Genomic DNA, 25,807 nt, shown 5'->3' with positions numbered 1-25,807 from the left:
ACAGACTCCAGGTTTGCCAGAGTAGAACTGACAGATGCAGAGCACAACCTTGCCGTGCCCTACCTCCATCCTTCTTGTCTCCTGTCTGTGCCCGCCATAACTAATTTCTCCAGCCCTCCTAATCCCAATACATCTCTTTTTATTCTCCTGCCCTCTCTCACTCACTTCTCCGCCTTTACATCATCCTCTGTCGTCTCGCGTTCCCCCCCCTCATCCCTCTCTTCCCGTGCTCTCATCCGTCTCCTGCCTCGCCGCTTCCATCTCGACTCCCGTTCCGCCACCGTCTTCATATCTATCTCCCGCCCTGTCAGGGGCACCGGAGACGGAGTATCATTTGGAGAAGATGGCCTGGGCAGACATGCCGATGCACTCGCACACACCTACACACACACACGCACACGTGTGCACACACACACCTATGCACATGCACCAGTGATGTGCGGTCAGGGAATCCTGATAAGTAAAAATAGTAAAATAGATGCTAACAATGAGACAAAATCTATTTTTTCACTTGCAATTTCAACATTTTTATGTTCAAAAATGCTGAACTTAAGAGTTATCAGATGAAATGCATGAAAGAAGTTTGTGGCGAGGCAGTGCAGTACTGTGGCTCACCTGTGGTGGCGCTGTGTGATACAAATGTAAAAATAGGAACATCGCAAATATTCTTATTTAATTACGCATGTTGATGTTCCACAACATAATGCATTTAATGAATGCAAGTGTCATATTTGGTCTTGCTAATCGGCCCTAAAACCGCAGTAAAATGTAAATACCGTGCCTCACTGATAGGGGGCAGTGCAGAGGCCCTAGACTGAAAACAGTCGGGAAAAACAAAACGGACAGAATAGAAATGATCAAAATGACGGGGCGTTAGGGACATCGTTGACAGAAAAAGAGTAAGTATCCACCATAAACTCACAAATTTTAAGATTAGCCTCAGAAATGTCCTAAAAATTTAAATGGAAAGTTTTGAGTTTCAAAAGTTAAATTTCTTTTTTTTTTTTTTTTGAAACTCAAAACTTTTAGATTAACGTCAGACATTTTCTAGAAAAAACTTGGAAGTTTCTGAGTGTTTTGACAGAAATTTACTCTTCTTTTTTATAGACATCTCCAATGGCCCTGAAACACCATCGTAGATCAAAGCCTCTCTGGATGACCGAATTTTAGAAAAGAAAGGAAAATGAGACAAGAATTTTTTTGTTTGTTTTTTTACAACGGAGTGACTCAGCTATTTATGAAGAAGGATGGGTGCATGGTGTTCATATTAATGTAAAGGTAATCATGTGTGATTTTCAGTTTTAATCAGAGAAGAGAGAAGTTAGATAAAGGAAATATTCTTTAAAAAATGTGGTTGAATATTCTTTTACTTTTCTTCCTATTATATTTTTTAATTGAATAAGACATAATTGAAAGCTTTAATTAATTATGGTCAAAATTAAAATAAAAGCTTCTATATTGGATTTGTACAGCCAACTCTGGAGTCTGTGCCTCAACAGGCATGATCCACACTGCATGTCACTGACACACACACGCACGCACACACACAAACACACGCACACACACACACACACAAAACACACGCACACACACAAAACACACGCACGCACACACACACACAAAACACACACACACACACAAAACACACACAAAACACACGCACACACACACACACACGCAAAACACACTTAGTTCACTATCTGTTGTCTTTGTGTTTGTCTGGGCAGCAGCTAAACTAGGTGTTATAAAGTGCAACTGGTGCTGTGTTTGAGGGGAGCTTGAGAAGAGTTGGTAATGGTGGGAGGTGAGAGCGGGAGGAGGGGGCTACACAAAGTTAGAGGAGGAGAGAGGTGGCGGATTGGGAGAGATGGAAACAGGAATGAAACGGGGAAAAAAGCGAGGAGGGGGGAAAAGCAATCCTGTTGGCGCTGATAGATTTCTGGGAGAACAATGTTATCTCTGCTTCCCTCTCCACACACACTCCACAGACACACACACACACACAAACTTGGTTGTAATAGAGAGAGCTAACAAATCTTTGTGGAAGAGTACATGTATCCACAGCTTTTTTCTTTCCTTTTTTTTGCGACCAAGAAACACTCAAAAGGCGGAAGACTTACAGAGAAGTAAGTCGAACCGGCTTGAAATAGAAACCGAGACAAACCCGTTGCTGAACAAGAGGCTGTGTGTGTGTGTTTGTGTGTGTGTGTGTGTGTATGTGTGTGTGCGTGTGTATGCGTGTGTGTGTGTGTGCGTGTGTGTGTGTGTGTGTGCTGGCTGTGGTTTCTCGGTGCTGGTTTATTTACATTCAACACTGCATGAGGGCGCATGGAGAGGGAAGAGGCAAACCGATGGAAGACGGAAATAGCGGTGACAGAAAATCTGAGCCAGGTGATATACTAGCTGTGTTGAACGAGCGACAGAGATGACAGAGAAACTATTTTAAAAGCATCAGATTAGATGACCACAAGATATCCGAACAGGGATTCAAGGATGGCTGCATCACACAGAAGTCGCTGGGTATCAAATACTAATCCGGTGTATTTGTAAATGTTGAACAGGTCTCATTTTCAGGAAAAACTAAAGCTTGATCTGCTCTAATTACAATAACTTTCCTGGAGCAGTTTTGAGTTTTAGCTGTAGCAAACAGCTAAAACTGTTTAAGCTGTTTACTAGACCAAGATTGCTCTCTTGATCTCAGAGAGCAATCTCTCAGAGATCAAATGCTTCTTTAAAAGGTTTTCTCTAACAGAATTGATTTTTTCTAATCAATGGAAGACGATGCAATCCCTGTGAAAAGGTAAAGAGATCTGCAATCACCCCTGTTAATTATTTTAGAAGGATCACTGAAAGATTGATCCAGTGGGTAGAGGACAAACTGGTCTGGTTTCTAAGAGTTGTAAATGGTTCGTAAAACCAAAGAATTATGAAATGCAAAATCAAAAATGTGTGAAGCAAAGCTAACCTTAGAAGCAAAGCTAATGTTTACAAAACTAATTCTGACAAAACTAATTAGCTTTGTAAACAGGCAGGTGGCACGTGTCACCTGGCTGAAGGCTTCCCAGACTCTTAAGGAGTTCTATGGCATCTAAACAAAGATCATCGGCATGAATGAGAATTCTGCCATTATGACTGAGCCACCGTAGAGCAGCGATTGCGACCACTGAAGCTCTACTCCCCAGCCAGCTCAAATCTCAGGTTTAATTCCCCCAAAGCGTTGGCACTCCTGAAGTTCTCCACCAGTAGATTTAGAGAAAAAGAGCTTAGGGTGCATTCACACCAGGTCAGGTTAGTCCGCTTTAATCAAACTCAAGTTCTTTTTTTAAAGTTCTGTTGGCTCTAGTGGTCTTTATTTGAAATTACTTATGACAGGAAGGAGGATTATGAGAGGGGGGACGACATGCAGCAAATGTCACCAGGCCAGGAATTGAACCTGCGACCACCAGGTTCATGGGTTGTACTTTGCCCCTGCTCCACCACAGCACCCCAAATTCATGTTGGTTTGTCTAGGAAGTCTGGATCATTTGGGGAAAAGCAGGTGAGTTCCTAAGAGATTTGCCAAGCTTAATGGAGACGTCCACTAGCTAGTGGTAGCTTTATACAAACATAACATAATTAAAACAAGTGTTTGTTTCCTTGCATTAGATGTTGAAGATCTATGCAAAATGATTTTCCTCCAGTGCCTGATGAGTCAGGACGCTTCATCTGCCTGTTGCTTTAAAAGCAAATCATCATAATCTACAAACAGCCATTTTAAGAATAAGAAATTCAACAGTCTGCGTAGTTGTAGTTCACATCTTGCTGTTGCCACAAGCTGATTTAGATTATCATAGAATTTCTTAGCTTCTTTTTAGTTTCATTTAGTATCATTCATCTAGCATTCCTGGTCTTTTCATTGATTTTTCTTTATCCATTTCAACTAACCATACTTAGGCCATTATTTTAGAAGGTGATGATATGTAGTATGATTGACATTTAATGAAAATAAAGCCAAGAAAAAAATGTGACAGCTGTATGGCTTCTTTCTTTGTTATTCTGAGATCAAACTTCTACGATATGATTGTGACTTAAAATCTCATTTTGCAAAATCTATCGTCACATGAGATGTCCAACAAACAATTAGAAAAAAAAGTCTAAGCTGGTTTTGCTCCAGCTTTGATTTAAATGTTGGATGTACAGATGGCTCCCCATCTCTTCGTAGATTTTTTTTTTTACAGCTCCACCAAGAACAGCCCAACAGTCCTTCAATACGACTTTATCCCGTCAATACTTGATACCGGAGAACTCTCCGAGTCCAAACATGCACAGGTCGGGTGAAGAGGATGCCTTCAGTTGTTCATTAAATGAGTTTGTTTGTTCTCGCACTGTGACAGAAACACGAAAGGTGAACCCAGGAGTCGAGCTGACCTGAAAAACAAACACAGGCTCCCAACTCCCGTCGCATACAAATGTGTTCATCCTCACTTCTTACTGTTGTTTGTTTGCCCCCCACCTTCTGCAAGGTGATTAATGAGGTGATCAGTGATGCGGAGATTGGTGAGTAAAAAAAGACATCTGGATTCTGAAGTTCTTGTTTTTCCATGCATTTAGTTCACCACCACCAGTTCTGTGTTTAAAAACAGACGGCAGACGAGCCAGATGGTGGAAAACGAAGACGCTTTCCCACGACGCGACACCGATCATGTGACATTTTACACTGTTCACAGACGTCACAAAGTGGCTGCTGGTGTGTGAAACATTTCGACGGGTTCAGCCTGTGAGAGCGCACACGTTCGGAAGTACAAAGCCGATCTGCTGCATTGTGATTTTTTTTTTAATAAATGTGCCCTTTTGTCTGTGCGAACCTGTCAAAATTAGATTAGTTTTCCACAGCAAGGGTGGCCTTTACACAAACACACTCCAAGAAACACCTCAACAGCCAGGCAGACCTTCACACACAAACACACACACACACATATTCAGGGATAAACTTTAGCTTCGCTATGTGTGTGAGGCCAATTCATTTTGCCACAAGTGGTCCCAGATTGGATCTGGTCAGAGTCCCATTACATCCCACCTTGGATGACCTTTAAAAAAAAAAAACATACAAAGAAACACATTTACACACACCTTCGAATGCTTTTGGAAAACAGGTTGGACGCAGGTCAGGTCATCGGTGCAGGTCCCCCCACCCAGACGGACCCACAGTGGTATTGATTGTAACGTTATCTAGATGGGATCATTTCTATCGATTCAGAAAGGCGGGTCGCTGTGATCAATGCTATCTGCTCGTCTGCTGTGTCATTAGAGCTGAGCCTCAGTGCCAAAATATCCCAGTATCTTTCTGGAAAACGCCACCAAGCAGGAGGAAGAATTACATGTTAGATCTCCGGTATCAACCGGGCCGACACCGCCGACGTGCCCCCCGGCAAGGGCATCTATGTGTCATCTGCTCAAAGGACTTGTACTGAACATTAGCGAACAGGCAGTAAAGAGAGATAAAGAGGAGGGTTGAAGTTCATGATGCAATCAGTTTGTCTTTTTTTATTTAGTCTGAAAGCATCAGCTTTCTGTTTGCTTCATTGTTGCTCCTGAAAGAACAGCAACATCCAGACAAATATTCTGTATCTCTTCATTGGATCTCTCATAGACATCAACAGTTGATGTCTTTTGTGGAGTTTTTTTTTTTTTCATTTTCACTGGTAGATTTGGAGAGTCGTTATGTACCAAGTTGAAAATGGCATTTAAAAACATTAATTCCATATTAAATGGCTTCTTTCTGCTATAAGTTTCTTTCCTGCTGTTTTCACATTTACGATGCCTTGACAAGGTTTGACATTTCTTTATTTCAGCATCGAGCAGCAACTTTGAAGGCAGAACATGCTTAACTAAATCCATCACTGCCACACAAAAAACAGAAAGGACTGTGTGTCTAGACAACATGGACCTATTTACAGAGAACCATATTTTCCCAAGCAGACTCCTTGGCCATTTCTTTTCTTTACTTGATCATTATAACTCTGTCACACTAACGCATCTCTGCCTTTTATTTCAATGATGTTGAAAGACACAATGCCATTAGAAAATAAAGCTACATTTAGGTGCATTTTGAAGTATCACATTAGAAAAGATTGATGGAAAAATCCATCCATCCATTGTCTTTACACCCTTGTCCCTCAGTGGGGTTGGGAGGTGCTGGTGCCCATCTCCAGCTAACGTTTCAGGCGAGAGGCGGGTCACCCTGGACAGGTCGCCAGTCTGTCGCAGGGCAACACAGAGACAACCATGCACACACACACTCACACCTAGGGACAATTTGGAGAGGCCAGTTAACCTGACAGTCATGTTTTTGGACTGTGGGAGGAAACTGGAGTACCCAGAGAAAACCCACCATGCACAGGGAGAACATGCTAAATCCATGCAGAAAGTCCGGGGCTGGGAATCGAACCCATAACCTTCTTGCTGCAAGGCAACAGTTCTACCAACTGCACCACTGTGCAGCCTTGATGGAAACAATAACGTTCAAAATAACTTCCTCAATTTTGCAAAAACTTTTTATACTAGCTTGCGGTGGATTTTGGCTTTTCCAAAAAGTATGTAGGGAGTGCTCCGATCCAGAGGGGAAGACTCTCTCCATCTTTCTGGGATGTGTAGTCCATGCCAGTTTGCAATCTTTACTTCCTGTTTATTACTCCGAGTGTAGGGTCAACATCTGACTAAATTGCGCATTGCATAGCCTGGTAGAGTCACTCCTAACCAGCAGATGGAAATACGTTTAATTTGCTTTTTTTCCCTCCTTTTTGCAACATGTCAATAGTTTTCTCTGAATTCCCATGACCAGAGGATTGAAACATCACAGCATACAGAATTTGATCACTCCATAACCCAGCCTACAAGTGACTGAAACTGAAATGGGGACTTTCGATCTGACCACTTGAGGACACCATATACAAAATGGCAAAGGTTACATACCCATGTCTGAAGCAGCAGAACTCTTTGAATTACAGTTTGGCATTACCTCGAATTTTTAATACCATTGTGATTGAGATCTTCTTTTAAGATCTCGTTGTCTTCAAAGTGTTTTCAATGTTTTGTGATTATTTCACTCTTTTCCTTTCCATGTCAGGTTGTAGTTTTATCTCTATCACAGATCTCCCCAGTTATTTGTTATGTTATTTAGAATATATAGTTCCCTTTTCCATCATATGGATTTGTTTCATTTTTTTTGCTCTGGTTTGAATCTTTTGTCTGGAACCTCCAGAGTACATTACTAGTTCTTTCCAGCAGTTGTTTCTTTTTTCAGGACCTTGGCCTCCCAGAGGTTACCTCACTAGACGGATAACAGTGACCCATCATCCTCCAGTCCATTTGATGTCTGGCTGCCACCATGGACTGACGCCTGCCCCACAGGTCAAGGTTTGTGGGAAGGTTTCCTGTCCCTGGTGTTAGGTGAGGTGTACTTGATGCCAGGGGCAGACCAGAGTCCAGGCTTGGCCTGTACTGGGTTGGGTCAGACTGGGTCAGGAGGAGCATTATTCCCAGAACCTTTTCAGCCTTTGAGCTCATGCTCCTGTTCTTTACTGCAGACATAACGTCATGTAAGGGGAAACCTGGGGCTATTGCAGCTTCCAGGGTCGAAGCTAGCTGCCACATGCTGCTCATTTCTGTTACACAAACCCACAAACACATGTAACTGCATTCATAATCAAAATAGTTAAGGGTTATATAAAAACAAGTTTGTATTTCATCAATGTGGCCTGTCTGAAGGTTGTTCAGTAACTTGATTCTGAGTCATTCTGGACTGACTGGGGTTCTGTCTTCACAGAACAGAGACTCTAGAAAGGATTTTATTTACTTGTTGAAAAGATTACAGTAAATGCTGGTTAAGTGGAAGAAGCAAAAGTTAATGATCAAGATTTCTTTTCCAACTCCTGCAACTGGCAGTCGGACTGATCTTTGTCTCGAGACATTTCTTCAGACCCCATTTTAAAGTCTTGGTCTTGTTTCAGTCTTGGACATGCTGGACACTACAGTCTTGAGTTAAACTCCTAGCTGCATATAAATACAATAAAAACATAGTTTTACTGTGAAAACTTCAAGGGCGCCACCTGTGCTCTGACATGCTGAGCATGAGAATATGAGACGGATAACAAAATCAGAGACAGAAAATTTTCCTGTGCAAATATTGTGTACCAACTCCAGTCTTTGAGATTTACTGTGCTGCAACTTTTGGATTCATCCCTGCTCCGACACAGCTGAATCACACTGAATTACCTCCTCAGCATGCCATCAAGTTTGGCAAACTTGATGGCATGCAAGCCATTCATTTGATACAGGTGTGTTGGTGCTACATCTAAAACCAGCAGGACAGTAGCTGGAGACACCTGGTTAATACAGATATGTTTTCTGTCTAACTCAGCCAGGAAGAAAGAATGCTGAGTCAGTCAAGACCTTCACCTTGACGTGTCGCCTCCCCTCAGTCTGCCTTATGCTAATGCTATCAGCTAACATTTGTTGGAATGTATGTTCTCTCCAGAATTTTCCGATTTAACTTGTTGGTAGTTCATCAGATTTTTAGGATAAGTGGTATGTTGAAGGTTTGCAGGTAAACAAGTCCAGGTTGTGAGCTGAGTGAGGTGCACCAGTTAGTCTGGAGCCAAATTTACTAGCCGACAACTATTGGCAGAGGTCAGGGGTTTTCAAAGTGTGGAAGAGCTAGCCCCCCAAGTAATTATACTTTTTTAAATATATACCAGTAATGTTTCAAACACCCATCCATATGTCCTAGGATTAAATTTATATTGAAGTTTTACATTAATTTATTTAATCATTCATTAATCATACGTTGCACAACAAAGATTAAGTCATTCACTAAAAATACTCTCAATATTTTTAGTTATTGAAAGAATAACTAAATAAATAAACTTCTTTTCAGTTTAGCATAAACTGAAAAGAAGTCCACCACCTTTAGAATTTCACTAAGAAGAAAGCTTCAAAGATTAGTATTTTTTAAAAATGTCAAAAATACCACGAAAATAAAAAGAAAATGGCTGAATGACAACAATGTCAAATTGTTAAGGACCCTTAAAACATTAACCAAAGATAACCTGTAGCCCTATTTCAGAATCCTAAATAGCTATACACAAATTTATAAAAAATAACCCAACTCCATTATGGAGTGCCGTAATGCAAAAGAGAAAGTGGTAAAATAGACAAAACCTAAAAACAGATTTTAATGGTAAAATTAACAGTCCTTGACAAAAGGATCCAATCAACCTGAATATCAAGCAACACGTTGAATTTGGTAATTCCATGTTAAATTTTAATTGAATTTTGGGATATAAAAGACAAACCACTCCACTCCAGCCAATCACAGCCATCAGTGAGCAACTTACTGATGGCTGTAAGATGGCTGACTGTATGTCAGTCTTTCCTCTCTCAAAGCCCTGGTCTTGACTCTGAGGTTAGTTAGTCTTGACAATACTAACTCCTCCCTTTACATTAAACTTTAAAGGGCTGGTAAACATAATGGACTCAGCCTTTGTTCATGCAAAGTGGTTTATTCAGGGATATTCTGAGGAATGCTTTGACATCTGAGCAAAACACAGCTTTGTAGTGTTTACTTATGAACAAGAGAGAAAACTTACACACAACTGAAGAGGAGGGAAGGAACTGTTTCCATCGAGGGAATCAAAGCAACTGGATTCAAGTCGACAATATGAAATAAAGTATGAAATAAACTGCAGTATAATTAGATTTTAGTTGGACCTGCTTAGATTTACTGTGGACATTTGTTGAGAACTGGGCTGTTAAGTTAATTAAGCTGAATTCAGTCTCTTTCTTTTGTTTTCACTCTATGCTTAGCTAGTTTTAGCCACAGAGATTTCTTGGCTGCATTTAAAGATCTAGTTTAAAACTATTATAATTTGACCAAATACATTAAAATAATGCAAATAGCCACATTGTAAGACGGAGAAGACACTCATAACGATGTGTGTCAACAGCAGCTAATAATCCCACTTTATATCATAAGTTAGAAGTGAAGGTAGGTTATGCAGTAAAATGCCATCTGTTAGATCAGGATCTTCTACATGCTCAGAAATGACTCCCTTAGTAAAATAAAAAGCTATAAAACAATGTCCTTGTCTTTTAACCGTCATTTTTATTGGCCTGCAGCTCTCCTCTTAAATGATTGACATTTTAAAAATAACAAATTATTAATATATGAGCACCAGATGTAAAGTTTATTCAAAAACTAAAATACAGATAATTTAATACCCTAAATGAATAAGGATGTTACAGTTGAGGAAAAAGGTCAAAAAGGGACTAGTTTCCTCCCCCACCCTTTTTTTTTTGCCATTACAATAACAAAATCTCTGCTGTGGGCCATAAAAGTAAAATAAATGTATGAATTATGTGCATATGTACCCTTGGGCAGTTATGACCAGATGTGTTCATTTTGTCTTATTAGTGTTTGCATGACTGCTCTTTAAACTCCAGGAGCAATTGGCATTTGCACTTAACATTTGTACATACCACATAGAAATGTAAATTATGCAAATTCTGCCATCTATTGTCCTTTTTCCTTCACACACTTTTTTCTTGCACTCTTTTCATAATTTCTCTGCTTTTTCTTTTACCCATATTTTACTGTAGCTCATTCTCTTTAGTGTTGTACTCAAGAAGTAGTTTTTCATTTCCATCATTCACCCATCCACTGGGCATAAGACAAGGTTATGATGATATGACGGTATTATGCATGCATTGGTGTATTCTTACTTATACATAAATCATTCCCTTAAATAATTTAATTGAAAATACAAAATAAATTTTCATACATTCATATAGGTTTTAGTGGCCTGCCTTGGTTTCTCGACATTTCTCCTGAGCTGAGATGGGGCGCCGCTCTCTGACCTCCAGGTGTCTTTAGTCTGAAATGCTCCCCTGAGTATCGACAAAAATGCTTTCGGATTTATCTCGTCCTCCTGCGGCTCGCGAGGACACGAGGTTCGCACAATGACGGGAGTGAATAGTCACACAGTATCTCTCCATCGCACGCACACACAGACACACACGCATCAGAGTGGCCTCCAGTCAAGCGTATCTTATTGGCCTTCTGTTTGACTTCCCATTCAGCTTGGTGAGTGTGTGAGAGATCCAGATGGAGATGGGTTTCTAATTATGGGACAGTTGTTGTTTTATTATTATTTTATCGTTGTTTTTACTGCTCACTAAACTGAAAATGAAGAGTGGAGAAATGAGTTGAGGAGGGACGGATGAACAGAAAGCAAGATTTGAGAAGGAAGTGGAATGAAGGAGAGGTAAAACAAGCAGCAAGTATCGATTAAATGGAGAGAGAGAAGCTGGGATTGAAATAAAAAACAGAGAAAAACAAAATGGAAACAAAGCAAATGTAAGATAATGAAAAAGCAAATGAAGGAGATTAGGTCCAAGAAAAGCTGCGATGTAACAAGGAGGAGGAGAAAAATAGAGGAGATGTATATCAGGAAGACAGCTGAGATTTTATTTATGCAAAAAGAGAAGTGAGAAATGACAAAAAGGAAATAAGTCAAATCAGAGAACTGTGGAAAGACAAACTCCACGAAGAAAGAGGAGAGCTGAGACACGGTGGAGGGAAGAGAGGATAAGTAGAAAGCAAGGTCACCCGTGTCGAGTCTGAGGAGTAGAGCAGAGCACATTAAATGATGTCGAGACTCCTTCAAGTCAGATAAAAGCATGACAAAAAGACAAATAAGTTGTAAAAGTCAAGTTGAAAACCAGGGAAGGAGACAAAGTGAGGAGGCGAGAGAACACAGAGGGGATGTTGAAAGCAAGGAAAAAAGAATTGTTGAGTGGGAAATATGGAAGACAAGATTAGAACAAAAGTTTAACACAGTTGAAAGATGTGGACGGCATGAATTGGACAAGAGGAAAAAATGGGGGGGGAAGAATGATGAGAAAAATGACAACACTAAATTATGAAAGACTGCTGCAAATAACCACAGGAGAGGAGGAGTGGAACAAACAAAAGAGAAGGTGGAGAGTAGAAATGAGCTGGAGGATCAGTGAGGACAACGGATACAGCTTCAGAGAAGTCTTAGCTATTGTTGCAGAGAGATTAAAATGGTTAGAGAAAGAGATAAAAAACAAGTAAAAGTGAAAAGAGAATTGTGCATAAAGTTACAGAGGCCAAGGCACAAATGCAAATATTCTGAAACGGAGCTGGTGATGAAGATACTCAGGCTGAATGAAGGACAAATCTGCCCACTGAAGGTCAGAGTATCTGTGTTTCACTGACAAATGATCAACTTTGAGTTGATGTAACTTGTTGGAATTCTGAAATGTTTTGCACAGTGCTATGATTTAGGGATGACTTGATCTGAAGTACCAGTTGGGAGTTTCAATTAAAACCTTTTTAAACTGAGCTCTGAGCTAAGCTCGCCAAATCCGTGAGAACCTAAATGTACCTCACATTTTCAGAACATTTTTACACATTTTTTCTTTGTTGATCGACAATCCTAATAACAAAAGTGATTTTAACCAGTAACATTCCTAATGAAAGTTAGATTGTATTGGTTGCTGGATTTTATTGTCCATTTATAACATGTGATATGGAAAGCATTAAACTGCTACAAGCTAAACAATTAATGAGTCACATCATAACGAAATGTGATGGAAATATGCTAGATTTATCATGATGTACTTTTTTCTTTAAAAAAAAGTAATGTACTTCCTAAGCTGCATTTTCTTTCAAATATTTTAGCACTTTGGAAAAAAACCAGTGAATCAATAAATTAATCATGCTCCACAGAAAAAACCACAAACAATGAACCACAAATAGGTGCTGGTCCACTGGAGTATAGCACCAGGAAGCTCATTGGTATTTGAATCAAGTGTTTACGAAACCACAATGCTAATGTAGACCACATTATTCTGAAATGTAAAGCTAATTAAATGAGATGAGTTTTCAAGCATTTACTTTATGCTCTTTTATATGTCATGAGTTTAGCTTCAATCCTGGCAGATTCCTTTTCCTGAAAAGATTTGGATCTGTATTAGCCTACCTTTACATAAGACCATTTTCTGGAAACTGTTGATATCTTTGGATATTGATTGGGAAAAAGGTTCCATGTTCAGACAAACATCACCAAGACACCTCGAGTCAGCTGCAGTTGTCATGCCAGGCCACTCGACTGCGCATGTGATTTGAACCATTATCTTCCCCTCACTAGCTTGCATCTCATTTAGAAAACAGTAGCACTACTTGCTCATGTAACAGATATTTCTTATCAGAAGTTGTGACTGAACAGATTAAGCAGCACACCACAATGCTATCCACCATTATTTGTGTTGTTATCTGCCTACAGCCGCATGTTCTACACGTGAGCGTTCACCTGCAGATTACTGTTGGAGGATGGGGGACTGAGACCTGGCTTCAGAAAGGGCCGATGTCAGAAGTGTTTCCATTACAATGTGCATAAAACTGTCAATGATCCGCCAATGTGGAAAAAACACAATTTTGCAATTGCTGTTTCCATTAAATAACAAACAGAATATCATGTGGATAAGCTTATTCATGCGATAAGTCATTAAAAACATGTAGTGTCATGATCCTCCGACTACTTTCTGTCATCTTCTTCTTTGTAGTTTGCACCAGTTGTAACATCCAGTTATTGATCATGTGACTCGTATGATGCAAAAAAAGTGTTTCCATTGCACTTATGGCAAATAAACCAATTTCGATACGGCCAAAAACCTGCCTTCTCATAGAGACAAAACTTATTACTTTGTTGTTTCGAAACTGGTATGTTTCCACTAAGCAAATATGTTTTTGAAATGTCAAATTGCACAATTATATGGTCAATGGAAGTGCAGCTAGACTCTGTGAAAGGGCTGCTGGATCACAACAAAAATGTTACAGTTTCACTGATAACTGGCTCTATGTAAACAAGGCCTTAGGCATCAAAATACTGGGACATCTGCATTATTGTTATTGACATATTCAGCAGCAGAAAAAACAAGAGATTTATGACTTCCCCCAAATGTTACTTAGATTTATGTTCAATGATACCATCTCTGTGTTGATGTTTTCCTTGCTCTTCTCTAACCAACAGTTTACTATGTGTACATTGCAACTCTTACCCTTGAGATGCAAGAGAAAACCTGAGGGGCTGGCTCTTAAACACTGACGCTTGTTTAGTGGTTCTTTAGTGTCCCTTATATATTCGTGGTGGCATCCAGCAGCACATTCTCCATAGCTCAGGCTTGACTCCCCTCCCAAGGCAGTTTTCATAACCATTCACACCCTGAACGGTGCGACCAAAACACCTCACATGTTTCCCATGTAGGGGAGACAACAACAACTCACAGGATCTGAGGCAAAGTGTGGCCCCACTGACTGTGAACAAACTGGCAATCGCTTCCAATTCCTGGGATTCACAACCTGGAGGACGGCTCTTTGATAAGTCACACATAAGAGGGTATTTAAGGACCAAGACATAAACATCTCATTGTACATGTGGAACTAGGTACATTTTTTTTGTTGTTGTTTTTTTTAACATATTAATTCAAAACCACTAAAATGTTTCATTCATTTTTAAGGTTCTGTCATTTTAATGAAATACCAGACAAAGTGAGTTTCTCTGCTTCTGTCATGTCTTAAAAGATGGGCAGTAATAGCTTAGAAACTACAGGAGCCCCACTGACCACTCTTGTTAAGGTAATGATGTTTTAAAACTACAGTTGGTGAAACCACACAACTAGTTAGCTTGACCTACTTGTTATAGCGCTTATTACAGTTCCTCTAGCTTCAGAATTCACTCAAAATCAACTTATTCCCACATTTTTTTCATAAGTTATCGTCCATGATCAACATGGCGAGAAGCAAAAAGCCACATTTACATGAGGACATAAGCAATACATAAACACACTACCTTTGATGTAGTCCTTCTGGTTCTTGACTTATTTTCTTTCACTTATATTTTTCCAAACATCCTATAGTTGAACAATTTAATTTTTTTTAGAACTTGTGTCAACATCTGCTAATATTGAGCTATTTAAGTTTTTAGAGAACAAAAATGTTTGTCCAATCCATCTGCTTGTTACTTTTTCTCATTTCTGTCATGTACATTTTGGAAGGGGTTCAATGAGAAAACAACATTGCAAAATTCCTTGCAAATATTTCTAACATAGAACCACAAAATCAGTGATTATAATTAATTTTTTTAAATCACAAAAACAAATGTGAAAATCTTTAGGTACTGCTATAACAATATATTTTCTCTTCCATTCTCCCTTCTTAGCAATTGATGTGTAAAAGTTGGTCTGTTCACATATTTGTTGTCTGTGTTTGACATTTATTGTATTTCAGAAACCTTTTTTTTTTTTTTACAAATGCTGATCCAGAAGTTCACCTACTTCCTAATAAGCACTGTGGATAATAAAAATAAGGTGACAAATGTGAAAACACGATATTTGTACCCAACAGCAAAAAGAGATGCACACACACAGTACTGGCCCCAGATCCAAGCTTAGACAGTAAAATCTATCCATCCATTGTCTGTAAGTGCTTATTCATGCAGGGTTGGGGAGAAGGGTTGGTGCCTATCTCCAGCAGCAATTGGACGTATGACGGGGTACATCGTGTACAAGTCGTCAGTCCATCACGTAGTAATGTATGATGGGAAAAAAATTCAAGCACTAAAATTGTTTGCCACACTCAATTGAAAATATGACTTTCCTTTTAAGGATTTATTTTAAAAAGGATAAATTCCCCAAACCTTAAACTGCTTACCTGTAATGTACAAACTCACAATTCTGACCTTGTATTTCTTATTTATATGAATCTGGGTAGGCAAATCAGTATTTGCTACTGTATTTGTCCCTACACTGGCTCCCTGTAGCTCAGAGAATAGACTTTAAAATACTGATGTTAGTTTATAAATCACTGAACGGTTTAGCACCACAATACATTAAAGATCTGTTATTACTGTACCAACCGTCTAGACCCCTCAGATCTTCTGGTTCTGGTTCTGCTCTGCATCCCCAGAACCAGAACCAAACGAGGAGAAGCAGCATTCAGTTTCTACGCACCACAGATTTGGAACAAACTTCCAGAAAACTGTAAAACAGCTGAAACACTGAGTGCCTTTAAATCTCAACTTAAAACCCACCTGTTTAGAGTTGCTTATGGCTAAATTAGGGTTAGAGTGCAGGTTTTGATGTCTTCCATGTTTTTATGTCTTTAATGTTTTTAATTTCTTTTTATTTCTTTTCTCACTGTCTTACGTTTTTAATGCCTTTTTGATCTTTTTCTCTTATGTAAAGAAGTTTTAAAGGTTTGAGTCCTTATCAAATGGCGATTTGACTAAAGAAGTTTTAAATGTTAAAGTTTTTTATTTTTACTTTTTAATTTCTTTTTATTTCTCTTTCTCACTGTTTATTCAATGTCACATGCTGTTTTTATTTTAATATGTAGAGCACTTTGAAATGCCTTGCTGCTGAAATGTGCTATACAAATAAAATTTGATTGATTGATTGATTGATTGATTGATTGATTGATTGATTGATTGATTGATTGATTGATTGATTGATTGATTGATTGATTGATTGATTGATTGATTGATTGATTGACTGCTACACCTTAAAAAAATAAGAGGATTCAAAAAAAAAAAAAAAAGCTGTTCAGACTATTCAGCCAGGCTCTGCGTTGCGTCTAAACCTGTCCTTTAACTCCGATGTTTTGCCAAAAAGGTTCCTGAAAATCCAACTTGTGCTTTAGTTTTATTTATTGAGAACTTGAGCAGAAATCTGTTTTTTTAGCAGGAGGATACAAAACAAAGAAAAAACAAATAAGAAATAACCAAGTTTTTAAACAGCAAAATTTCAAAAAGAGTGGACATTTACAGCATGGTTGTACATATTTTTTCCAGATAGATGGAAGTAGATGACTGGTGCAGTGCATATTAAAAAAACAGCAAACTTCTCATGTCAACCAAAACTTTACCTCTGATCATCTTAGTGTTTCTCTTACTTTTCTCCATCTGCCTCCATTTACTCTGACTACCCACCCCTCTCCCCCTCTCCCTCTCTCCCCCTGTCTCCATGTCTCCATGTCCCTCCCACCACATTTTCAAGGTTCATCCAAGTCGCGTTGACGCCCACTCACCTCCAACGAGCTACCTCAGTTTCCATGGTAATTGAGTAACGACAGCGCTACACAAATATATACTTAAAACGCTCAGCTCTCTGCAACTCATTAAGAACATCTTCAGATGAAAAAAAATGTATCTCTCAGGGTGTTGTTTTTCTTAAAGGGCCAGCCTCCCACATCCAGTGACTCTGAGCTTTTCTAACTCCTGAGAGTCCTCGGCGAGTACAAACCTCTGAGCGGAGCCACTTGGATTTCTGGAGCACAAAGGAATGTTTCATGACTTCAACTGGTATTCAGCTGTCTTTTTGCAAGATGCTTTACATGAATGAAAGCTCTCAAAGTTTGGTGAAAGCAAAAGTTAGTGGTCGAAATGTAACGATCACAGCTGTTCCACCGCCTCCACCGTGGCCCTCATGCTCCTTTTCCTGCCTGGTTTCTGCTATTAGACATCTTTTAAAACGACAGTGGTTATTTTATGAGAAATCAACAACACAAACAACATATGTACCAAGTCTTTGCCGTTGGCTCGCTCTCAAAGCCTAATGGGAGCTGGCCCCCTTTGCAGTAGCTTCCGGTTTTCCTTCATAGCATGAGGATTTTCTGGGGGATGAGATTAAATCCTCAAAGATTTTGTGGAGCTTAAGTTTGTGGGTTTTGCAAAACATGTTTTTGGTGGTTATTTATTCATTTTTCTAAGTTGTACTGCCACGGAGAAGCCTGATTTGCAAGCTTAAAAATGTCTAGATTTTTACTAAACGAGGAAAATATAAAGATTAAAGTGAAAAAAGTGTTAGCTCTACATCTTACATGAAATTGTAACAAGAAATGTGTTCATAAACTACTCAGAGGCATTTCTAAAGAGGTATGTGTTGTAAAGCAAGTGTTATCTCCAACATGCTCAAATATGTGTCAAAGGGAAATTAGTTATGATTTTATGGAATGTCTGGCCTCTGGACTCAGATGCACAAACTTTATTAACAGTTTTTTTCTTTATGAACTTTTTTATTTGTCGATTACTGACATTATAATTCTACTTATAGTTATAGTCCAATGAACTGTTAAAAATAAAATACAGTTGCTTTCTAAATTTGAATCAATCCACGAGTTCTGGTTCGAGCTTCCAAACTAAATCTTAAATCCTGAATTTAAGATTCAAGATTTTACAAAGAATCCATGTTTACTACCATTTACTTCTTTTATTCAGCTCTTTGTTAAATAATATTTTCTGCTTGTTACTATTTTGTTTTTGAGGAGTTTTATTTCCACCATATCTTGTTTCTATGCTTCCTGTCTGTAATGTGAAGTTGCTGCTGTTTGCTCCTGTCCTGTCGCTTCCCTGCCATTGTTCTGTCACATGTTCTCAGCATCAGTCACAGAATCTTCTCTGTAGCTGATTTCATTTTGTGCTCAGTCTTTATTTTTTATCATTGCACTTCCTGCTTCTGCAGCGCTTCATGTTTGTTCACAAAGAGGTCTGAATTATAACTTTCTACGTTTCGTGAATCCGCATATGGTTTTAGGGTGAAATGTCTGGTTTCAGTTCTCTAATCCCCATTTGTTCAAGTCAAGTTATTTTAGTATGTTTCATCTATCCACCTAAATTCTGTTCAGGTTCAAATCAGTGTTGTCACTTTTCCTGTTTGCCTCTGGTGTTATCTCTGTTGCTTTTTGTTGAATTGTTTCACGTTTCAAAGAGGGCGAGCCTGCAACAGGACAGAGACTTTCCACAAATTATGAATTTGAAGTTTAGATGAGGAATTGGGGTTATATTCCAAATTTGAAAATTGGAATAATTAACATCAAATGGATCTTTCAGCTTGACAGTGATCCTGAATACAGACCCAAGAAAACTCTTAACTGGTTTCGAAGAAATAAGCAAAGCTGCTAATACACAATTCAACTTCAAATCAGAAGAAAGAACTGAGTTTTCAAGTGCATAAATGAGACTCCAAGAACTTCAATAATTCTATTTGCACAAATATATGTGGCTACTTTCTAAATGCAACAAATGTCCTGAAGCTGTCTTTAGTAAAACTGGATTTTCTGCAGGGCATTAAATAAAGGCGTGTTCAATACCCATTCATTGGCATTCCATTTTACTACACATACATTATGTGCTAATTTGTGTGGATTACTTGGGCTGTTGCTGAAATCCAGAGTGAATAGCCTCATTAGCAATAGATTCACTGTTTTTGTTGTTGCTGAGGCCACAACTCCTAAAGCATAATAATAAAGCACACGGTTCTGCTCTTACCCGGTTTTCTTGCTATTGCAAGTAGAAACCAATACTTAAGTTGGAGACATGCACATATTTTAAAACAGGCAACTTGTTGGGAGTCAGACTGGGTAAACTCAAGCGCACACCCACCGTAGTATCTTGCAAACGCATGTCACCTAAAACACACACTCACTTGCACTCCGTCGCAGCAGATGGCTCCACAGTCATAGCTGATGTTTCACACGTCAATGGAGCACTCCCTGTACTCACAACACGCAGTCATTCCATGGAAATCACAGCAACCCAACATGCAAACAGAGCTGCACATGCAACCCCGATGAACTCATGACCGTACAGGCGGGTTTTTTTTTCTTTTGGTGCGCACACATGCAGAGAATGTCCTTATCTGTGCTAATTTATGGAGCGAGTCGCCACTTTTGTCTGCAACTCAGTTCAAACCTCATCATAACACACACAAGTTGAAATCTTCAGAAGCAGAGAGTCAGGGGAAGGTGTTCGGCCCGATGTCAGAACAACCAACAGCACCAGATGAGGAAGACCCCGTTGCTCACGGACATCATCGCTTTTATAAAACACTGAGCAGCATCTGTGGTTGCTAATTGAAAACACTCAACATTTAATAGAAACCTGTGATGAGGCAAATAAACCAAGGCACAGTTTATAAGTCCCGCTAATAGAATCAGAGGGTCTTTTTAAGTCGAGAGCCATGTGAACCGACTGGTTGCTGAAAACGTCTGATATTAAAGCTGAGAGAAAATTAAAAGATCAGATGAAATTTCTGTCAAGTCTTTTTGTCAGGTGGGTGTGGACATGATTATACTGACTGGAATCAGTGTATCTATAGCAACAAAACTCTGGCCACTGTGATATTAGGAAAGGTGTAAAAAACAATTCCCTGACAGCTGGTGGGCCTTTATAAATGAATGTGACTGTGAAGTGTAAAAAAATGTAAACACAAGCAGAGACAGAGGAAGAAGAGACTCAGGAGTGGGTTACATCTCTCTGCTTTTTTAGTAATTATTAGTGCTGCTTTCAGGATTTGGACCGCCCGGCGCGGATCTGAGGCGAGCCAGGATGACAGCAGGAATAGTAACACGGAGGGACGCGGGCATCCTGCCCAAACTTTCTCTGACACATTCAGGCCAATTAATGAACAAAAAACTCACTTGATTCAGAGTGGGAGAAGGATTTGTTTTCCCTCTGAGGAGGACAGACTTAGGAGATGTTTGATGTGCAACGATTTACCTCAACAGCAGACAAATAACTGTTGAACAAATAGCTTGGGTTTTACGATGGGGTGAGGTTCTGCACAGTCGGACGTTGATCACCTGCAGCAGATAGCTCATAACTGACTTCTAATTGGCTGAGCAGATATTAGTATTTTATGACCAGTCGAGGTAAGAGGTGGTCAGAAAGGAGCCATTTCCTACATGGGTTTTCACTTGTGATGCCCGATTCAATCAGGGTTCCAATAATGGCTTTTGTGAAATTAGCAGTATTGGTGTGATTGAGGAAATGATTCTCCAGACACCTGTTGTTGTGGTTTTTATTAATCACAATACATGTTCATCTTCAGAACTTACCTTAAGGTGCAGTATTATGTGTTTTCCAGTCACATAGTATCATTTTATAGCATAATTAAGTAACTATGTTACCTTCAGTTATTATAAAAATGGTCTATATATCAAATATGACTTAAAAGAAATTTTACTAAGTATTCAACATCTTGAAATTGGGCCTCTGTCACTTTAAAAACTCCTGCTCTTTCGTAAACTTCGCCTTCAGGAAGTCATCACACTGGAGATTAAAGGATTTCTCAAACATGCATGGAAGAATCAAAGCAACACACCAGGTATGTTTGTGATGAAAGAATAATATCACATGATGTATAGCTCAAAAAGTCGATTTTTCCTTGTACTGCCCCTTTAATTTAAAATAAATATCCCATCCATCCATTATCAAACACACTTATCCCTAGTGGGGTCATGAGGGGTGCTGGTGCCTATCTCAGGCAGTCAACAGGCGAGACGTGGGGTCATCCTGGACAGGTCACCAGTCCATAGCAGGGACAAAAATAAAGAAAGAAATACATATTCTTCTAAAAAAAATCAAACTGGACTTTATATGAAATATTCAAATTTTGCTATCCTATTGTTGAACACTATGAACCTGATTAAAGCATATATACTTTTAAAACAACAAAATATTTCAATTAGGGTCAACATTGAACTATAAGTTTCTGTTTTGGGTTTTATATATATTTCTACAACCAGCGCCAGTCACCTACCTCTAGTACATTAAAAATCTTACTAAGACTTTGTTCTATTTATGCAGAATGACAAAGATGCTGCTTCAAACAGTCAGTGCATTCAGTTGTAAATCAGTCGCTTCTTATGTATGTATTCATGCAAACAACTGAGATTATTTAGCAGGATGAAAGTTGTCCTAGCTGTGCAAGTATTTGCAGGAAACAAGCATTTCCATTTTGGAATAGAAACAGCCATCCACCGCTGCCTGTGCTCCTTTATTCAGCTGCTCCCCCTGGCTGTGAAGTTCCAAACCTCCTGCCTGTTTCCTCCTGCAGTGATGAAAACCGAAATAAATACTATATGGGGAATCGCTCTCCTTCAATTTTCATGATAATCTAGAGTCTTAAACCTTGCTTTATTTCACTGCAGAATAAACAGTGATGTATAAAGCTTTCATTTAAATCGGTTTCTAGAAGTTTTTCTATGGTAAGCAGATGATCTAAACAACAGTCATCCACCCTAAAAGGAATAATTAATGAAAGACTGTGGTTGGACTCGTTTCAAGCAATATATCTAAACTTGGAAGTGAACTTTATGAAGGAAACTCCTCCATCCCACTGATTCCTACCCACTTTGGATTCCGACCCTGCTGCTATTTCTGCACTCTCACGCAATCGGCTCGTGCCGGCGTGAACACGTCTCCCTCGTTTTTCTGTGCGCCAAGCATGTTATTTGAATTTTTAAGACGTTTCATGCAATTTCATCAGACTTGCCCACGCTAAGAAAGTTGGGGATAAAATTAGCTTGGGTAGATGAGGCTCCAAGGTGACTGGTGATAGTCGTGTGGGGTTGTTTGCCAATTAAAAATTCTTGATATAGCTTTCTATTCCTAGTTTAGGTGACAAACAGAATTGAAATCTTTGAAGTCAGATGGTTTTCTTGTGCAGAACATATAATTCAGAAATGTTTTCATAAAGTTCTGGGGCTTTTTAGTTTGATACTATTTAAATCTAAAAGCGCTTTCTTGATGAAGGTGCAATAACAGCTTTATTACGCTGTCATTTCTTTAATGAAGCTCAGTAATCAATGTGTTAGAAGTGAGTGAGCATCTGGGTTTTTTTTCCCTTTCTCTTGCCTTTGACAGTAAATAATTAGAACTGTGGTTGGAGAGTTTGGGTGTCTTACAGACAAAAAGAAGAGTTTCCAAAAACGGGACAAATGATGAGCATGAAACAAGAACTGTAACACTGTTTATTGGAATCAGTCATAAAACTGCATCTGTTGAAGTCACAAAGTGTGCTTTCAGGACATAAGTTGTCGAGAATAAAGAGTAACTCGCATGAACTGTGCAGCCGAAGTACAGTGGAAATGGTTCTGGGTTACAGATCAACAGGAACTTCATTCTTCACAGTTCATCAAAATGAAAATCATGATTGCTTTAACCTGGTAGTTCTATGTAGGACTTCATTCATGGAGTCATGTTACTAGCATATTTAGCAACTAGCATATTTAGCAACATGTCTGTTGAAGAGGAAGTAATATTAATGATTTCATCACCAAGAAAGTAGTTTTAAAACCACTTTCTCAGTGGTGTAGCATACATATAAAAATTATACATATGCTTCATCACAATATTAACATAATTGTCGTATATATATATGTGTGTGCGTGCGTGCGTGTGTGTGTGTGTGTGTGTGTGCGTGTGTGTGTGTGTGTGTGTGTGTGTGTAATGTGTAAGCCCACCTTGACCATAAAACAAGGTGTTTCTCTCATCATTGAAAAAAATCTGATTGTGTTCATTCTGCAGCATTTTCTTCTTCTCCCCACAAGACTGTAGAAAAAGACCCTTTAACCTTTCTCACATAGCATTTCCACTGAACAGTGTAAATGCCAATATTGATCATGCCAGCCTATTTTTAATAGAATATGCTTTCTTTTGATATTTTAATGTAACTACAGCTGAGAATTTCATTGATTCTGCTAGAGGCTGCAGGGACCGTGAATCTCCCCTGACGACTTGGCCTCATCATGCCGTCATTAAATGTTGTCATAATTCATGATTTGTAGAGGTCAGAAAAACAGGGGAGATGTCAGAATTAAATGGTTCAAACTAATATGACAACTTCACAAAAGTATGAGATTTTTTCCAAGGCAACATTTGTTCTTGAATTTTAGCTTTAGCTTTCATGCTTATGTTTTGTGACCCCTGTTCATCACACTCATTCCCCTCATCCCTTATAGTGATTCCTTCTTTACAGTCATCCGACTTTCTACCCTCCTTTTCATCCCACTCATCCCTGTCCTATTTACAACTCTAATTTCACACTTATCCACCGCAATCTTCTTTTTTATGTCTATTCATTACATTAATCTTCTTCATCCCTCTTTTAATGCTTTTTCATCCATTTGAATCTGATCGTTTTTGTTCTGATCCCTTTCCATCCCAATGATCCACCTCATCTCTATATCATTCTGTTTTAACATTCATCCTCCTTATTCTTTTAGCCAATGATTCATACCACTCATCCTCTTTCATCCCACTCATCCTTTTAATACCATCGTTTTATCCCGCTTATACCTCTTCACAGTCCTGTCTTTATGCCCAGCCACCTCCTCCCTCTTTCTTTTTATCACTCTTCATTATTTTTTTCCTTTACATTCATCCATCTTATTCTTTTTTGTGGTCACTTTTAACCCCACTCATCCACCTCATCCTTTATTTACAACCCTGTCGTCACACTCATTCCTCTTTTTGATGTGTTTTCATCTCATCCATCTTCCATATTCCTCTTTGTGTACCCGTTTTATAGCAGTCATCTTTCTCGACTCCTTTTGAAATATTTTTCTTCCTCCACTGCCTCCTTTATTAGTACTTTCATCCGACTCTCTTCATTCCTTATGTTTCTGATTACCATGCCACTCTTTCACTTCTTCAGAACTCTTCCACCTCATCCCTCCCTACAGTAATGCAGCTGTAATATGTGCTACATGTTTTAAATGGTTATATAAACATTCAGTTGTTTTATGCACTGCTAATTCAAAAAGTAATTCTGAGAGCTATAAAAAAGAAGTTCAACACAAAACTATTATTTTGTGTAAAAAAAAACTAACTCTAGTCTAAGTTTAATTCTGAGTCACTTTAACAAGCCAGTATCAGTTCATTATTGCTTCCCATTTCTACCATTATTCAATTTATCTCTTCTTGCCAATTCCTATTTTGCTTTTTGCATCATCTGGGTGGCTGCAAAAATTGCCGGCTCATTTCCATACTGAGATGACTCCCCACAGTCTAAGTCCCCGTTGTTATAATAAAGAAAAACTTCAAAATCACAAGTAGCACAGTTCTTTATGTGGCTCGTCGCCCAGGGCGAACTTTTCAAACAGGACATCAGAATCACTCGGGGAAAAATAAAAATCATCTGTCAGTTTTCATGTCCAGTCCAGGATTGTGATCAAATATATCAATCATTTTTGCCTCAGTAATAACCCAGGAGCTGGTTTCTGATTAGATTACTAGTTAGGGCGGTTTTACATTTTTAAGAACATTTATATGCCTTCATCATCTGTAGGTCAAACTGTGAAATATTTATGTTTGTTTAAACCTTAGTTGGACTAATCTACAAGTCAATCTGATTAAAAGAAGTTTTTTTTGGTTTTTTTTCCCAGTTCCTCAGGGCAGTGTTCATGCCACATCCTGATGAAACTTAACTTTCTGACCTTCATCATCTCCTCCTTAACTTTGATACCAAACTCATAAAAGCAGACAATATTTAAGCATTTAATCATTTACAATGTTTGGTTAATGGAGAGTTAAGTGCCTTATTTCTACATTTACTTTTAAATTAAGCACCTTTTCTGCCTAATGAGCTTACTGTAGCCCTGGTATTACGCTCTCCTCCTGAACGTCTCTTTGAAGCCTGCTGGAAGTTTTTTTCTTCTTCTTTGGGTTTGTTGCATCTCTACAAGGACTCGCTGTAATTACGTTTGCCTGCTGTATTTAGAGCCGATGAAGCACAAGGTTTAGTTTTAGCTATTTAAAAAAGTAAGGAGTGTGACTCATCTCTTTGGTTCAAATCCTCCCCCGCAGCTCCATGACTCCACAGATATTCCTCTCCACTAATTTACATCAAGAGATTAATTAAGTGCGGTTAGAATTTTTTCAGTTTAAACAGAAAGCATGGTATACAT

The 25,807-nt window shown here is 38.8% G+C and overlaps 1 protein-coding gene across 1 annotated transcript in view; it reads right to left on the bottom strand.

The window, feature by feature from the left end:
* LOC103476583 (uncharacterized) overlaps nucleotides 1-25,807 on the bottom strand; it is a 135,506-nt gene that overhangs the window by 108,227 nt on the left and 1,472 nt on the right. The window lies entirely within an intron of this gene.

Source organism: Poecilia reticulata, chromosome 15, assembly GCF_904066995.2.
Source record: "Poecilia reticulata chromosome 15, P_reticulata-male-v2, whole genome shotgun sequence".
Taxonomy (NCBI): domain Eukaryota; kingdom Metazoa; phylum Chordata; class Actinopteri; order Cyprinodontiformes; family Poeciliidae; genus Poecilia; species Poecilia reticulata.
Note: the sequence above shows the minus strand (reverse complement) of the source record. Positions and strands in the feature narration are given on the sequence as shown.